The following is a 17,009-nucleotide window of genomic DNA, read 5'->3' on the forward strand; positions in this document are numbered from 1 at the left end:
ATATTCTAAAATGACACAGACTACCAAAAATTCTACTGGTATGGCAGGTTGCTGAAATTAATTAGACCAAATGAATAAGAAGTGTCAAGTAAACAATTGACCTTGGTAAGAGAAAATGTGAACTACCAAGTAACAGATAAATACAATGTACTATCAGCTGATGGATGGCCAGCTTATGATCAATGAATAAATGAAGAGAAAATACAGACTTGGTTCACTATTGGTGTGGTTCTGGTTCATATTTACATTACAGATGGAAACAAGTGGAGGCTGCTCAACAACCCATTATCAAAACCTTCCATTAAAGAGAATCCCAAAATCAGATTAATTCTCGGTGGAGTTCTACCAAACCATTAAAAAAGAACTAATATTAATCCTCAATTATTCCATAAAATAGAAAAGAGGTAACTCTGCCAAACTCATTCTATGAAGCCATTATCATCCTGATGGCAGAACCATATAAAGACACATCAAGGAAAACAACAACAACAACAACAAAAAAAAACCTTAGGCCAATTTTCTTGACAAATATAGTTACAAATATTCTTTAAAAATATTTATAAACCACATACAAAAACACATTAAAATATAGTGCAATATGATCAAATGGGTTTCATCCCAGGGATGAAAGGTTAGTTCAACATAGGAAATCAATAAATGCAATTCATCACATCCATAAAAGACAAGAACAACATGACTACCTCAATAGATGCAGAAAAAAATTTTATAAGTACAGCACCCATTCATGTTTAAAACAATGGAAAATCTATGGAGCAAACCGAGGTGTCATTCAATAGCTGAATGGATAAAGGAAATCACACACACACACACACACACACACACACACACACAGACACACACATGCAAAGGAGTATCACTCAGTGATTAACTGGAGATGATTATGCTAAGTTAAATAAGCCGATCCCAAAAGGTCAAAAGTAGAATGTTTTCTCTGACATGCAGCAACTGATTCAAAATAAGGGGAGGGGAGATTAAAATATATATATGAAATATCAGTGAAGTAGACAAAGGGGAATGAAGGGAAGGCAGGAGGAATGGGATAAGGAAACACAGTGTAATGAATCTGTCCTACTTTTCCTATGTACATATATGAGTATACCAAATTGAATATCACCATCATGTACCTCCTCGAGACTCTAATTTTAAAAAAAGCCTATAAGACTATAAGTAAATAGCAGAAAAGCCATAGAGGAAAGGAAACCAGAGAAGGGAGGGGATGAGGGGAAGGGAAAATATTGGAGACTGAATTAGAACAAATTGTATTCCAGACTTTTTATGTGAAAATGAATCCTATTGTCATATATAACTAAAAGTACCAATAAAGTAAAACATACAACAAAAATACAGAAAATGAAGTATTACAACAAGACCCAGAATATACACTAAATAAAATCCAAAATCCTCATGATTCACTAAAGAATCCTGAAATATACAAAGGACCAGGAAATTATATGATCAAAATCCAATGTAATAGAAATCACCATATACCAGCTGTAAAATATCTCAGCTATTAGAATGAACCAAATCAATTATTTAAAGAAGGTACTAGTTATGCTAAATAAGTCAAAAGTAAATATATTGGGGGACTGATTTGGACTCAATACATTCACATTATTATTTCTTTTAATTTACAAAATCTGTTCAAAAGAAGAATTTGGATGGGAAAGAAAGCATTGAGTGAGTTGAATATACATCAATAGATATTATGTAACTTGAAGAACAGATAATTTAAATGGCTGCTGAAAAAAAAGAAAGAAAGAAATGGAGCAGGAAAAAAGAAAGAGAGGAAGGGGGAGAGACAGGGAAGGAGGGAGATAGAGTGAAAGGAGGAGTAGTGGAGGAAAGGGGAAAAAAAGAAAAACAAACAACAATAACAACAAAAAACAAATAACTCATAAAATGTCAAGTAGAAGGTTTTCTCTGACAACAGAACCAAATGCTCTGTCACTGAAGACTGTAGTCTCTCCTTGTGAAAAGAGAAGAAAACAATTGTAGCAGAAAAAAAAATTCAACTCACTAAATACTTCCATTATGAATTAACTTTTCATGTCTTGTTACATTGCCACTTAATTGCAAAGGTGAATGGAGAGTGGCTGTCCTATGACATTTATAGGCCCCAGAGTAAAGTTTTAAATGTGAAGGCCTACATTCCATGGGTCTAAATATTTTAAACTAATTAATCAAACCAAAAACTATTGTAGAGTAAAATGACTTGTATTCTCCCACCTTTAGTATTATAAATTTCTGGACTGTTTTCTGGGTGATGTTTTTTTACTTTTTTCTTTCTTTACTTATTTATTTATTTTTGTACCATGGAATGAAGCCAAGGGTGCTTAACCACTGAGACACATCCCCAACATTTGTTTAAAAATATTTTATTTTGAGACAGGGCCTCAGTAAATTGCTGAGGCTGGTTTTGAACTTGACATCCTTCTGCCTCAGCCTACTGAGTCTACTCAGGGTAATTTTTGACTCACCTAGTTTCACCACTCTATTCCTTTGTCACTTGACATTCTCAATAATTATAGAATGTGCTAGAAATTCATCACACTGAGACAAATGGAAACTGGTCAGAAAAGCCAGAGCTCTGTTCCATTCCCTCTAGAAACAGGGTGCCCTTTACTGCTTTGGCCCAGTATGTCATGTTGCAGAGTCTTTCAGCTTCAATGCAAATGATACAAAATACTACAAGGCTCTATGTGCCATGAGCATTTTTTCTTAGTCTTGGGGCACTGGTTTACAATGAATCCTAGGGTTTTGTTTTCCCTTGCTCTCCATCTGTAAATAATAAACCTATTTAAAGTAATTTGTTGTATTTGTTGGTATTCTTTCATAACAGGTTTAACCAAGCTGGTAACCAGTGCAGGGTTAGCTTGCTTTACCTAAATACATAGTGATCCATGATGCCAGAAATTCAGATATCTGAGACTTCTCAGAATATTTTCCAAGATCGTGATAGTATAGAGAAAGTGTGTCTCTCTCTTACTTCTATTTAATTAGCTTTGGCTCACTTCATTGTTTTTCCTACCCATCCTTTTTCTGTTCTGCACCATGAGGGGTTTAACATACACCCATATAGACACACCAGTCTGTGCATACAAATCTCAACCTCACATTTTGTCAAAAGCTATTCCTTGGTCATAGGAGTGCATAAATTCTTAATTATGTATTAATCTCAAGAGGAGTCCCAAGGAAAGGCCTTTATAAATTTCAAGCAGGCACATGGTCTATTGAAAAGAGAATTCCAGGATTCTGGGAAGCATGGCTGTGATGGCAGATGTGGGCTGAGCATGTCTGTAGGAATCTGTAAATTCCTCACCCTATAAGGGGGAGAATGGCCAGCACTGTCCAGGCAGTGGGGCTTGAAAACAAGCAGCTCTTCTTTCCCGGGTTTAAGAATGCTTCAGCAAGCTGGGCATGGTGGCACTCACCTGTAAACCCAGTGGCTTTGGAGGCAGAAGAATCAGGAATTCAAAGCCAGCCTCAGTAATTTAGCAAGACCCTGTCCCAAAAGAAGAATAAGAAGAAAAAAAAAATGTTGATGTGGGATGTGGCTCAGAGCACCCCTGGGTGGTTAAATACCCAGTACCATAAAAAAAAAAAAAAAAAAAAAAAAAAAAAAAAAAAAAAGAAGAAAAAGGAAAAAGTAAATACTGTTACAGGATGAGACATAATCTTTTCTCTGGGCACATTCTCAAAACAAACATTTAAGTTTTGTTACAAAGAAAAAACAGAAAATAAATGTTAGAAAATCAGCAGGTCACAATGTTTGTCAAAAAAAACTCAGAAATCATCATCTTTTCTATGTTATTTGGCACTGTGTAATTACTTTTATCTAAAATGTCTCTTAGCAGTTTTTTTAGACAGATGTTGAAAATTATTCCTATAAAATGTTAAGGTTAAAAAAAAAAAGTTAAGGTACTGAACTTCAAGAAGCCCTTGTTATACAAGTGTCCATACCCATGTTCTAGTCATTTAATCTCTTAATATGTTTTACTCTTTATTTTTGTTGTTTGCAGTCCATATTAAGAAATTCCCTATATGGTATATGGAATTCAAAATAAAATAATAAATATAGAAGATATGAAAGCTCATTATTTGGTCTTAATCTGGTCTTCATCTCAGCATTTACCATGTGCTGAATAGATAATGCAGTGAACAATTGTTTTCTTAGTATTATGTTCAATAAAAACAAGAATCAGGATAATTTCAAAATACAATGACAATCTTTATGGTCTGGATTTTTTTTAAATTAGATTATTACAAATTTAAGAAACTCCTTTAAGATTTTTAAGAGCAAATGTGAATAAGAACTACAAAGATATTTCCTGAAGATAATTTCCTGTTTTGATTTTTGTATATTTATGTGAATCAACAAATAATGGTCAGAAATAAAGATGAATAAAATCCTTTTTTTTCAGGATTTCGTATTTTATATGAACAAATATACTGAGAGTATACAAAATGTAAATGACTTTTCTAAATTCATACAGAAGGTGAGCTTTAGAAATGTACTTAGAATGTGTAGTGTAGATTGGCTTATTTGTACTGTGGCCCCAAAGTGTCTTGGAAGTATAAAAATTTAGATATATCTGTGTTAATAGGAGGAAAATAAGCTGTTACAAGATTTGGCTGGAGAATAGGACAGTCTAGATAATTGTATTTTTTTTTTAAATAGAAAGATACCTCCAAAAGGCATATGTATAGTAGCTAGTCTAAAAGAATTAGAATGAAATAGTAAAGCAAAGAAACTTAATCTTCCATGTATTAATAGTGCCTATGGTCTGTCAGAGCTGCCCTAAGGAATTCACGATAATTAATAATAAGTACAATAAATTTTGTAAAAGTTTTTATGTTGGAACCAAAGGAAAGTATATTTAAAATTTGAAATGCATAGTCAACATATATTTCTTTTGTTTAATGTATTTTCATTTACTCTTATTTTTGAAAACACTCATTAGTTTTCCAATAACTATATTCAATACTTGACTTTTCATTCTTCTTTTTCTACCTCAAGATGGTGACTGTGGAACAAAAGTCAATAATGACACAAAGACTTTATTTGAATGCCTGTCTCCTAACTTGAGACATGCCCTATTGAAAAAGCAGATTGAAAGTGAGCTAAAGTATGATTCTAACTGTGCCTCAGAAATCACAAAACTAAGAAATGTGTGTTTTAATTAGCCGTCCATAGGATTTCATAGTTATTTCTCAGTTTTACACTGAAGTTTATGTTCCATGATTTGTTTTCCTTTTTCTCACTGAAGTATTTCTTTTGTAAATTTTACTGTAACTACAGGTGGAAAATGTGCTAGTACTTAGAATGAAAATATCTGTTTCTTGTGTTTTATGTTGTGGTTTGATGTTATCTGAAACTTCTCAACATTAAATATTTTTAAAAAATACTCTTTTCTATACATTTTGAATATTATGTTATGAAGGCATTTATAAGTTTTTAGATTTATTGCTACTTGATTAACTTGTAATTGGTATTTTTATCATTGAAAATGCAGTCCACAAAATGAACATGATGAAATATATTTATTTCATAAAATTTAAATGAAGCCTATGTGATAATACATGTGAACATACACACAATTGAGATCATTAGTAATAATGCTTTACCTTTTTTATAATCACTCTACTTTTTGGTAAGATCTTATTTAATTTTTTCCATTTTTCTTCTGAAAATAAAAGATAGTTTTGTTAGTCATATATAAAGAAATTTCTAGGTAGACTTTTTTTTTTTTTGGAGAATGTGGTAGATTTCTTTTCATGCTGATGGCCTAGCATCAATAGAATAGAGATCACAGGTGTGCAGAAGGAGAAAAGTACTACACATTTCTTATCCATCACAAGGATCACAGCTAATACTCCTATGTCAAAAGATAGGTAAATAAGATATAAGTATAATAAGTTTATGTAATAAAGTTTCACATGACATGAGAACCTTTAGATATAAAGACACCAAAACTCTGGGGAAAATGTATATTTTTATGTTTGGGTTCAATGAAGAATTTACACTCATGTGGAAATACAACTAAGCAGAAGAAAATGATTTAATTGTAGTAGATAGGGGTAACTCAGCAATGCTTGGCTCTCAGATTTTTCTCATTCTCTATGCATAGCATTTCCTTCTCCTACTTATGGGGCAGGTATTTTCTGAAATGAAATGTTAAAAAAAAAAAACAGCCACCAAACATAACAATTAAGAAGCTTCTTTGTCATAATACAATATCTCAGTATCACTGTTGCTTTTGTATACATGTTATTTGGGAATCAATAAGAATGACAGAATTATTATTATTTCTCTTTCTCTATGTTCTATTTCAACTTAGTTTTAATCAGGAAAGAGAATAACACAGATTAGGAACACTTTAAGAGTTTTTAAATTATAATAGGGAATTAAAGTAATGACTGTTTGACTACTGTAGCATAAATTTTAATTCTAAATAGTAGAGGCATGGCAGAAAAAAAAAAATGCCACTAGCTCTTGGAGTGAAAAATCAGCATTTCAGGAAGACTACTCCGTTTTATAAGATCCAGATTTTCTTGGCTAGGTTATGGGCATGGAAAAGAACTCACTATGGGATTTTGCTGCTGGAACTTCCTGACCACATATCTGTTAGGACACTGAGGAGAATTATTCACTGGCAGGTGTTTTACCATAGGCACCTTGCTACAAATCTGCCCTGAGGAGGTTCTGGAGAAAGCTGTTGGCTGCTAATCCCGGTTGACCCCCTTGAGCTGAAGAAATTAGATACTAGAAAATTCACAAATTCTTTAGAAGCTGGGTACTTGAGATGCCGCATACAATGAACAAGCCTGACAATCAATCAGGGAGAAAGTTGTTTTCTTCAATAGTTTTGTTCCAATATCCTTTACCTGCAAAATTTTAATGGAACTGGCTGAAGAAAATACATTTAAAATGGCCCAGGTCTATTTTCAAGGAACTGGCAGAAAGGATGAATTTGAAATTAAGAAGGAAGAAAATCATCAACAACACAATATTTTTGCATTAAGAACTAACTCTCCATACATTCATATTTAAAGTGCTTCTTTCAGACTGTGAGTTTTGATATAGATTTTAAAATAGTTTAACAATGATACCTATGGAAAATTATTAGCATTTACTATTTGACTAGGCTGCACTTTCATTTACTTTAGATCTTAACGTTTGTTCAATAAATCTACTTCTATATGATTATATTATCAAACATTTTCACCATTTTGAGTGGCTTGTAATTTAATTTTACTTATTTTTGTGAAATTGTGTTCCTTTATGCTTAATATTTTAATAGCTTAGTGACTGATTTTATTATGTGGCAACGGGGCATTTTACTGTGAATATCCATTAAAGTCTCAAGTCCAGCTACATCAATGGAAGCTGTGTTTTGTTCCATGATTCCCGTTTTAGGTTTTCCACAGAGAGAGGGATCCATCCAGTGAAATGTTTGAGGAATGATTACCAAAGTACCATGAAGAATTGGATCTGAGTAGAAAAACAATGGGCACAAAAAACAATGATATGTATTCTTCATTCCCCTGTAGGCTTGAAGAATTTCCTGCCAGCATTGCTGGATTGCTGCTCTGGAGAGCTTCTGCTGTCAGCCTTCTAAAGAAATTGCCTCAGCAGAAAAAGTCACGTGGACCAAGGTCATGAGTCTTTTGCACAGACAACTATGTTGCAATGATTGATGGTCCACAGTGGTAAGCAGTGTGGGGTGCAATGTCAAATTCCTTTTTAAAACTTTACACAGCATAAAGGGCCATCCTGTCTTTCAAACACCCCACTAAGTTGAGTCCATCATTGAAATCACATCCTAGCTCAAATTCTCCCTTGATTCAATCTTACTTTGTGTTACCCTTCCACAAATGTTGATCCTAAAATACTTCCCAAACATTTTTGGCCACTAATTTCTATCTCAGTATTGGTTTTATAATCTGATCGCCGGGCTTATTTTCATAGATACTTTAAAAAATATGTATTTAACAGTAGTTTGTAACATAGCAGCCATTGACTGTCAATCTTAATGTGATGATACTTCATGCTTCTTTGGTTTTACTCCATAAATTTAAGTTGGTTAGATGACTGCTCTTTAGAAATTCCAAGCTGCAGTCACATTAGTAATGTGACCTTTCCCCCTGTTTTAAATGGATGATTACATTTACATTATTGCAATTTCATTTTTAACACTAATCTATACTTGGAGTCCAGGTTCCATAAATTCACTTATTTTTTATTCATATTTGCCTGTCTGAGATGGAGATCACATTTCATTTTGGGTTCCTTTCTTTTCCCTCTGATTTCCTTATGAATTTTAAGTAGAGTCTGTTCTGTGAAGTTGTATTTTACTTTATTTAAATACTAAATGGCTAAAGATTAAGAAACTAATGAATTTAGAGAAAGGCAATCATTTTCAGTAGTTATTAAATGCCAATTTCAGAAATAAGCTAAAACTATTCCAGCTCCCAGAATGAATGTGTGATGATGCATTTAATGAGGATATCTGGAGACCAATAGTGGTACAGAATTTTGGAAAACTACAAATCAACTGTTTTTGTAGACATCGTTATTACAGAGAACCAACCTACACCACGAGAAGACAACTTTGGCATTCGTAGATTCAGTGGTATTTTAAAGTTAAAATTGAATGCAGAGTCTGACAATGGCATTTTTAGCAAAGCCATTTGAACAACCACATTTAGATGTGTAAAGCAAAGATGACTTTAGACCATTACAAAAAGCATTGATGTAGGCATTTTTCTGACTGTTAAGAACAGATGTGATATTTTAAGTCTATTTTTCTCTTTCATTCCCTGACAACCTACTGTGTAACTATTATGTAACAGGTTTTGACATCTATCAGATTAACTGTCAAGTCTTCTTAGGTCAATGCAATCTTAGAAGCAATTCAAGGACCAACTTCTCTCAAATCCTTGTTACCTTCCCTACTTCTTAATGACAGAATAAACCAAACATATATGTGAAAAAGAATAATAAATCTTATTGAGTTCTGTCCAGAACTGTCCAATATATTCACAGAAACATTGGCAAATTTAATCAACATTTCCTAAAATTGAATGCTCTTGAAATGTCCATCAATGAGTCAGCATGATACTAAAATACATTAAAAAATCATACATAATTGGAGAATTGAAAATTAAAACAACCACCACTACCCATATACTAAAAATGCCCAAATTCAAAACACTGAACATAGGAACTGTCATTTGTTGCTGGTCTAAATGCTAAATGGTATTGCCTTTTAGGAAGAAAGTTCAGGAGTCTCTCACAAAATTGAATATAATTGTTAGCCTGTTAACATAACTATGGATTAATTTAGAAGTTAAGTCAAGATGACTCCATTCTGCCCATACACCTCACCCTGTTCTCTCTCCTCTCCCTGCTTCGTGCAAGAGCCCCCTCACATAAAAGCTGACACCTCCACTCACGTGCACCCTGACTGCAATCCTCATGGTTAGCCTACTTTCTGAGTATGTACAGAGGCTGCCAGTTCCAAGAACTGTTGGCAATATGCCTACTCCTCCTTCCTCCCGCCCTTTGTGGTTCCTGAGGTTTTGAAGCTTGCTCTCCAACTGCAATAGCAAGGACTAAGCGCACCGCTATGCATAACCCAGACTCTGACTTATAAAAGTTTGGCTTAGAAGAAATCTACTGCTATTGTCTCTGAGCAGAGGCAGGCCCATCAATTTACTGACAATAAACTTACTTCTGCTTAGCTTCAGTGTGTTCAAGTGATTCAATCCTACTCCAGTTTCCTAACAATAATCTTAGCACATTATCAAACAATCCTGCTCTTGAACATTTGCCTAAGTGAGTTGAAATCATATGCACACAGAAACTTGCACAGGGAAGTTCAAAGAAGCTTTCTTCAGGATTTCCAATAATTGTAAGCAACCAAGATGTCCTTCTGCAGGTGAAATAAATGGTGGTACATCCAGATAATGTAATATTATTCAGGTATAAAAATACATGAGCTGTCAGCCCATAGAAAAACACGGAGAGGACTTAAACATATATTACTAGGAAAAAGAGGCCAATGTTAAAATACTGCTTACTGTATAATTTTAGTTAAATGACATTCTGAGAAAGACAAAACTATGGAGTAATTTAAAAAAATCAGTAGTCAGAGGGGAGGGGGTAGAACACAGGAGATTTTTAGTGAGTGAAAATCTTCTATGATACCACAATGTTGAATATATGTCTTTAAAAACCTGTGGGATATCAATAACAAGAGTGAACCCTAATGTAAACCATGGTCTTTTGAGTGATGATGCTATGTCAGTGTGAGTTCATTGATTCTAACAAATGTACCACTGTAGTGCAGTGTGTTGATAATAAGGAAGGCTTAGAATGTGGGAGTGGGCTGGTGATAGATAGAAACTCTATTTTCTTCTCAGTCGTGCTGTGAACTTAAAACCGCTTGAAAAGTCATGTTGTTGTTGGTTTTTTTTTTAATTTAAAAGTACATTGAAAATAGATTCATTTACAGACCTCAAATCCAGGCACAACACACCTTACCATTATGAGAACAGAGTCTTGTGTGTTTTTTTTTCAGAGTCTGTGTGTTTTTGCTTATTTGATTCCTGGCAATTAATTATTTGAAACGTGGAATGGTCTCTCACAGTACTTCTGCCATGGACAATTTCTGAATATCATGGTACTTGAGAAAGTATATTCAAAAAGAAATTTCTTTGATAGAAGTCTGTGTAATGAAAGACTAAGTTTATTGTCTACACATTAGTTTCCTTGAAATAAGAAGGCATACTTGAACAAATTTTTTTCCTGTTTTTCTCTTGACAAATAAACTAAAATCTATTCTTTTGAAAGTTCCTTTACTAGTTTCAAATATTTCTAAAAACATTCTTGAAACCCTGAAAACTGGTGTCAAAAACTATGACAACACAAATGGTATTGGTACTTTATTTGTGTGTATTAGTCAGAAATCCAGTCAAGGCAAATAAAAAATGCAATGGATGATCATACACAGTATATTTTAACATTTTTTTTTGTTTATCTTGTGACATACTAATCAAGAAATAAAAATAAAATAGTTAATTTATTAGAAGTGAACTGTAATTTTTTATTTGCAAAAGCATTAATTAAGAAATCATTCCTGACCTTATCAGTGAGATGCAGTTTGGCACATAGATAGGAATGTTGTAACATAAAATTTTATCAAAAATTTTATATAATTATGATAGAGAGCTAGAGTTGTGTGGCTCAGTGGTAGAGAACTTGCCTAGCATATGTGAGCCACTGGGATTGATTCTGAGCACCACATGTAAATAAATGAATAAAACAAAGGCCCATTAACAACTAAAAATGTATTTGAAAAATTAAAAAATACATGCTAGAAAATGATGCTTTAATCTTGTTTTATTTTTTAGTAATGAGAATCTAAATCTCCTGGATAATTGGTTCAAAATAAATATACCTACACCTATTCCCAAGACCCTGACATAGTAGGGTAGCTCCCCTAGTGAGTGAAAGCTACTTACCAACTGCAAAGAAGGTGTCATTTTAAGGTGAAGACCTTATGCTTATAAGTGAGTTTTCATATAAAGTTTCTTACAGTTAGCTACACGGAGCATTTTCTATTAGCTAGCTATAAAAGTTTGGATATGAGATGTCCCCTGTAAATTCATGTGACAATGTTCAGAGATAAAATGACTAGATTATGACAATGGTAGAAGCTGCAACCTAATCAGTGGATTCATCCATTTGATAGACTAATAAATTGAATGATAACTATATATGGGTGGGGGCATGGCTAGAGAAAGTATTTCCCAGGGGTTGGTGCCTTTGGGGATTATGTCTTTTCCCTGGCTTCTCACTCTGCTTCCTAGCTGCCATGAGCTGACAAATTCCCTTCATTATGCCCTTCTGCCTTGATGGTCTGCCTTACCTCAGACCCAGAGCAACGGAGCAGATAGACCTTGGACTGAGCTGAAACCATGACCCACAGTAAACATTTCTTTTTCTGAGTTGTTCTTGTTGAGTATTTTAGTCACAGGGACAAAAATTCAACTAACACACAAAGTGTCTGAGGTTGTTACGACATTTCTGCCTGCTCTATTTCCCTCTCCTTGGAAAGTTCTTGGCTTAAGAAAATCATCTTCATTCTTAAAAACTCAATCCAGTTACTGTATTTCGGTGAGGTCTTCCCATAGTCTCTAACATAGCACTTGTCCTCATATTGTAAAGGTCATTACTAATCCCTTCATCACTTTGCATCACTTAACATTGCTTGGCAGTGATCTGTTGGTAGGATGTCACACACTAGCTATCAGTTTACAATGCAGTACTCAAGTATGTAAGCATATTAATAAACAGTAGCACTAAAATGCTTTATAAAACTGTTTAAAATGAACATTTACTTTATGATGACTTTTCAACTACAATAAGATCATAGCAATTCAATGTCGTGACACTGATTTTCAGACAATACTGGTCTTATTTCCTTGTGTTGTGGTTTTTGGCAGCAATAACACTTAAAGGGCAATTTTGAGAAAATTCAGCTAATATTCTTGGCAGATATTTAACCTTATGAAAGGAAATCACTTTTCCAGGACTTTAGTATTTTCATTTCAGTGACATTTAAAATGGAAATGAGTCCATTTTCTTTTCAGATCTTTTGAATATGCTTTGGTTCAATATTAAACCCATTCAGTAAATTATTCAAATTGCACAAAATCAGAATATAAGCAGATTTGAAAAGCAGACTTTTTTTTCAACATAGATATTATATTTCAATGTGGATCTTATGTATCCTATGCTATACATTGATTAAAACAATAGTAAACCATAAAAACTGGTGTCTAATACAATAATTATCTCTAGCATATGATGAATTATTTTCTATGTAGAAGAGATAATTTAGATGATTTAAACATATTTTACTTTTTTTTTTTTTTGGATACTGGAGAGTGAACCTAGGGACGCTTAACCACCACGCCACATCCCCAGTCCCCTTTTTTATGTTTTATTAGAAACAGGGTCTCTCTGAGTTGGTGAGGTCTTTTCTAAGTTATTGAGCCTGACTTTGAACTTTCTATCCTCCTGCTTTAGCATCCCAAGCTACTGGGATCATAGGCATGTGCCACATATTTTTGCATTTTTAATCATTTTGGAAAACTGAGTCAATTTAATAAATGTATTTTACTTCTCTTTATATATTTTATTTTAATATTTTTAAATCTTATCCTATTTTGTATTATTAATTACTAAATGATTTAGGAAAAGCATTAAAAATATAATATTCAGAATTATTTCACAAATTATTGGAGACATTTGCATTAGCGATTTAAAGTTGTTTTCTAATAAAGAAAATAATTGAAAATGAATATGCTAAAATAACCTAAAGTGACCAAAGAAATGTGAATGTATGGTGACTATAATTGGACTGTCTTGTTCATAACCATTTATCCCTCTCTTGGGATGACTCTCAAAGTCTTCAGAGCAAAATATTTAAGCCCACCAAAAGTGTTTTGGAAAATGCAGATCTCAACAAAGGAGGAAAGAGTAACATTATACATGACATAACACATTTCTTACAAACATAAAATAATCATAATATTTTTCTCTCCCTTTGTGGTTCTTCTACTTGTGGTCCCTATGTCATCTTTTTATTTATTCTGCATCAACCATTTCAAAGTTTACAAAATTTAAGCCAGTTTATGATTCAGATTTCTAGAAATTAATATTGTATGTTTAAAAATGTCTAAAGACCAGCCTTCCAAACAACAAAGCAAAAAAAAAAAAAAAGTCATGATTTGTATATAGTGTATTTGTACTTCAGTAGTATAAATACTCTATACTTATTCTGAGCTGGCCATGTGATATGACTGTATACAAAGTTGGAAAGATGTATGTTTATTAAGTAAGATAATAATAAATAAGTTACCCTAATCTTATTATTCCTAAAATATGGATTTAGACATGGTAACTCAAGAGTATTGTATAGTAAATTTTCAAAATTTTATATTTTTCTGGAACTTCAACATTGCTACAAATAAGGTATGAACAGCCTGCCTAGGCAATCAAGTGACAACAAGATGACACTTGTCCCTGTAATAAGTTCCTGCCTCTGCCCATTACCTCATGATATTCTAAGGCACCTGTGAAATTCTCCCCTTGTCTTTGCTTGTATATTTCACTCTGACTCCCAATGAAGGGACCTAAATCTTTCCCTTTTTTCTTCTCTCTCAATTTGTTTCTTGAGCTGGCTCCCTGGGAACTCCTGCCATATGGCCCACTAAGAAAGTGCAAGTCTTCCTGTGCCCAGGACCTATGAGCATAACCCTAGGAATTTCTAAGTGAAATTTGTGCAACTGTGTTGTATTGATACTTAATATTATGCCAGGGCAACTTCCCCATTTATTATAAAAGCACAGAGGACAGTAAAACATTAAAGTACCACTAAAATGTAATCTATTTTGAGCATTTATTAGTTTTCAAAATACAATACACATATTTACATAATTAAATATCTAAATATCAGATGTAATTACTTGGTTTTAGTAATTGACAATATTAAAGACAAATGAAAATTTGTTTAAACATGTACGGTGTTTCTCTAAATTGATTGAAAAGAAAGCAGTGTCTGAGGTAATAAAAAACAGATATAGAAAAATTACAGGACTCTTCCTCTACTGTGTCCATTTATTTTATTATTTTTTATGTAAATCTCTCTATGAATTTCTTTTTAAAAAAATGTGTAGCTGTACAAAATGAAAAGATAATGGAGGTAAAGGATTGCACCGTTGATTTTATTTAAAAAATTCAGCCTGGATAAAAAACAAATTCATTCCAGACACCTTTGTTTCACTTGTACATATGAAAATGAAGAGTCCAAAAATTATGTGCCTTTATGGACACATATGCTTATTACTATGTTCAAAGAGCTTTATCAAGGGATGCAGAGATTAAAGTGCTCATACTTTCAAAATCATAACCCTGAAATATTTTTATTCATATACAAATTGAGATTTTACTACTTTTGGGTTGCATCTTTATATGAAAATTCACTCTGAGCCATTATATTCCACCATAGTTCATCATCTTGACCTTCTGTAACCATCTAGCATTGGACACCTTTCTACATTCTTTCATCATTCTGTATCTCCCTATATTTGTAATTAGGACCAGTCTGCCAATTCACATGGCTGGATCTGTAACACCTACATGCAGGTCTATAGAGAGACAATATATATATAATATATATATATATATTGAGGTCTAGATATGCAAAGACAGTCTCAGTCTTCCAGGGAGGGAAAAATAATTAAAGAGAAGTAAATAGAGATACTGGTCTAAATTTTTCTTTTCTTGATGAGTCTTTGCCTGGTTTTGGTTTCAGGGTGATGATACTAACCTCATAGAATGAGTTTGGAAGGTAAATGAATGGAGTTGGAGAAGATAACACTAAGTGAAGTTAGCCAATCCCACCCCCCCAAAAAAAAATGACATATGTTTTCTCTGATATAAGGCAACTGCCTCATAGTGGGCTAGGGAGGGGAAGTATGGGAGGAATAGATAAACTTTAGATAGGACTGAGGGGTGGGAGGGAAGGGAGGTGTCATGGGGTTATGATGGTGGAATGTGATGAACATTATTACCCAAAGTACATGTATGAAGACACAAATTGGTGTGAACATACTCTATATACAACCAGAGGTATGAAAAATTGTGCCCTATACGGGTAATATGAATTGTAATATATTCCACTGTCATTTATTTTTTTAAAAAAATCAATAAGAAGAATAAAAAAAACTAAAAAAAATTAAATAAATAAAATAGGCATAAAAACAGAATGAGTTTGGATTGGCTCCCTCCTTTTCTATTTCATGGAATAATTTGAAAAGCATTTGAGTTCATTTTTCTTTGATGGTCTTATAGAACTCACCTGAGAATTCCTGGGGTCCTGGGTTCGTCTTGGTTGGTAGACTTTTGATGGTGCCTTCTATTTCCTTACTTGAAACTGATATGTTTAGATTGTTTATGTCTTCCTGATTCACTTTGGGTAGATCATATGTCTCTAGAAATTTGTTAATGTTTTCATGATTTTCTATTTTATTGCAGTATAAATTTTCAAAATAGTTTCTAATTATCTTCTGTATGTCAGTGGTGTCCCTCATAATATTTTCTTTTTCATCACTAATTTTAGTAATTTGAAAGATAAACAGAGAAAATGGGAAAAATAATTGAAAGAAAGACCAACAGATTTATAGTGCTTTGTTCTAGTAGTTCCCTAAGTTTTCCTACTCCCTTGCTTTTGTTTACTATGTGGTATATTTGAGTTAGTTCTGTTAAATGTTTTTAAAGTACTAATAACTTAAGACATTTTTTTTTTCTGGGAGGAGTACCAGGATTGAACTTGGGGGTACTGGACCATTGAGCCACATCCCCAGATCTATTTTGTATTTGATTTAGAGACAGGGTCTCACTGAGTTGCTTAGCGCCTCACTGTTGCTGAAGCTGGCTTTGAACTTGCAGTCCTTTTGCTTCAGCCTCTGGAGCCACTGAGAATCACAGGTGTGTACCAACCTACCCAGGTAATTGAAGACTTTGAAAGTGTCCATTTCTGGCTCTGTTCTTGTCAAAATTAGCTACAATATTCATGCATTTCTGTAGATGCATTTTTAAAATCATGTGTATGCATTTCAGTCTAATTCCCATGATCTAGGCACAAGTATTTTAGAAAGAAGAAGAAACAGAATACATTTTGAGAACATAAATGTGCTTCAGAAAGAAATGTGGAAGAAACAAGGGAGTCCCCATGGATACTCCATGGATGATTCTCCATATTTTCTGCTGTTAAGAATTATCTTTGTGTTTTGTAATCAGTATTTGGCAAGTGAGTCATTTAATTAACTCTTATCAATTAAGAGCAGATGGGTGATACAGGAGCCTCATAATATAGAACATCATCTCTGCCCTGCTCTGTGTGAAATCACATACA

This window comes from Ictidomys tridecemlineatus, chromosome 3 (assembly GCF_052094955.1).
Source record: "Ictidomys tridecemlineatus isolate mIctTri1 chromosome 3, mIctTri1.hap1, whole genome shotgun sequence".
In the NCBI taxonomy this organism is placed as follows: Eukaryota; Metazoa; Chordata; class Mammalia; order Rodentia; family Sciuridae; genus Ictidomys; species Ictidomys tridecemlineatus.